The sequence below is a fragment of the Orycteropus afer genome, unplaced genomic scaffold (assembly GCF_000298275.1).
Source record: "Orycteropus afer afer isolate SDZICR_OR568_19922 unplaced genomic scaffold, OryAfe1.0 scaffold00006, whole genome shotgun sequence".
In the NCBI taxonomy this organism is placed as follows: Eukaryota; Metazoa; Chordata; class Mammalia; order Tubulidentata; family Orycteropodidae; genus Orycteropus; species Orycteropus afer.
This window is the reverse complement of record NW_006921593.1, coordinates 2,124,897-2,127,395: the sequence shown is the minus strand read 5'-3', so window position 1 is coordinate 2,127,395 and position 2,499 is coordinate 2,124,897.

Below are 2,499 nucleotides of genomic sequence, written 5' to 3'. Positions count from 1 at the left end.
CCAGCCACTCCTCGGAAGGAAGGTTGGGCAATCTACTTCCGTAGTGATACCACCTGGGAAACCCAAGGAGGGGTCACTATGAGTCGGGTCCGACTCGATGGTACGTAACAACAAAAACAACATGAGATGACTGAAAATACCAGGCTTGGGTCAGGCGTCCCATAATCTTCAGAGTAACTTCTTTGCTTTTTAACACTTGAAAGAGCTCTTTTGCAGCAGATTTGCCCAATGCAATAAGGTGACTGATTTCTTGACTGCTGCTTCCATGGGCATTGACTGAGGAACCAAGTAAATGAAATCCTTGGCAACCTCAATATTTACTGGTCCAGTTGGGAAGATGTTTTGTTTTCTTTATGTTGAGATGTAATCCATACTGAAGGCCGTAGTCTTTGATCATCATCAGTAAGTGCTTCAAATCCTCTTCACTTTCCTCAAGCAAGGTTGTCATCTGCTTATCACAGATTGCTAATGAGGCTTCCTTGAATCCTGATGCTGTGTTCTTCTTCATATAGCCTTTTAGATTATTTGCTCAGCATACAGATTGAATAAGTACAATGACAGAATACAATATTGACACACGCCTTTCCTGATTGTAAACCATGCAGTATCCCCTTGTTCCCTTGGTGTATATACAGGTTCCCCATGAGCACATTTAAGTGTTCTGAAATTCCCATTCTTCCCAATGTGATCCATAATTTGTTATGATCCATACAGTCAAATGCCTTTGCACAGTCAATAAAACACAGGTAAACATCTTTCTGGTATGTCTGCTTTCAGCCAAGATCCATCTGACATCAGCAATCGTTCCACGTCCTCTCCTCAATCTGGCTTGGGTTTCTGGCAGTTCACTGTCGAAGTATTGCTGTAACTGTTTTTCAATTATTTGCAGCATATTTTACTTACATGCGATAGTAATGATATTGTTCGATAATTTCTGCCATATGTTGGATCACCCTTCTCTGGAATGCACATGAATAGAGGTCTCTTTCAGCTGGTTGGCCAGATAGCTGTCTTTCAGATTTCTTGGCATGGATAAGTGAGCACCTACAGAGCTGCATCCATTTATTGAAACATTTCAGTTGCCATTCTATCAATTGCTGAAGTCTCATTTTTCACCAATACCTTCAGTGCAACGTGAGCTTCTTCCTTCAGTACCATCGGTTCTTGATCATGTGCTACCTCCTGAAATGGTTGAACATCTTTTTGATACAGTGACTCTGTATTCCTTCCATCTCCTTTTGATGTTTCCTCCATTGCTCCATATTTTGCCTCTTGTTGTTGTTGTTGTGTGCCGTCGACTCGGACCCGGCTCACAGCGACCCCTCCTTGGGTTTCCCAGACAGTATCACTACAGAAATAGATTGCCCCATCTTCCTTCCAAGGAATGGCTGGTGGGTTTGAACCGCCAGCCTTCTGGTTAGTAGTCAAGTGCCTTAGGCACTACGCTACCAGAGCTCCTATTTTGCCCATAGACTCCTTCAATTACAACTCAAGGCTTGAATTTTTTCTTGAATTCTTTCAGCTTGAGACATGCCGAGCATGTCCTTCCCTTTCAGTTTTCTAACTCCAGGTCCTTGCACATTTCACTATACCTCACTTTATCTTCTTAAGTCACCCTTTAAAGTGTTCTTTCATCACTTTTTACTTCATCAGTTCTTCCTTTCACTTTAGATACTCTTTGTTGTAGAGCAAGTCTCAGAGTCCCTTTGACATCCATTTTGGTCTTTTCTTTCTTTCCTGTCTTTTTATTGACCTTTTGCTTTCTTCATGTATTATGTCCTTGATGTTATCCCACAACTCATCTGGCCTTTGGTCATTAGTGTTCAGTATGTCAAATGTATTCTTGAGATGGTTTCTAAGTTCAGGTGGATATACTCAAGATTATACTTTGGCTTAATTCTCTTCAGGTTCAACTTGAACTTGCATATGAGCAATTGATGGTCTGTTCTGCAGTTGGCCCCTGGCCTTGTTCTCACTCATGATACTGAGCTTCTCCATCTTTTCTTTCCACAGATGCAGTTGATTTGATTCCTGTGTATTCCATCCAGTTAAGTCCACACGTATACTCACTGTTTATGTTTTTGAAAAAAGGTATTTGTAATGAATAAGCCATTGGTCTTGCAAAATTCTATCATGCAACCTCCTGTATCATGTCTACCAACAAGGTAGCATTTCCCAAATCCTGATTGTTTTTCTTTATTTCCAATCTCCACATTCCAATAACCAGTGATTATCAATGCATCTTTTTTTATTATTATTAATTTTATTGTGATTACGGTGGAAGTTTACAGAGCAAATTTATCTTCCATACAGCAGGTCACATACACTTTGTTTCATGACATTGACTGTGATCTCCCACAATGCTACATCTCCCCTCCCACTTCCTCCCCCTAGTCACCTCCCTGTGTCCTTCCCTCCCATACACTCCTGCCCCCTGAGCTGTCTCCCTGTGCATACACAGCCCTTCTATTCTCCCATGATTGATCTCTCCAAGGAGTG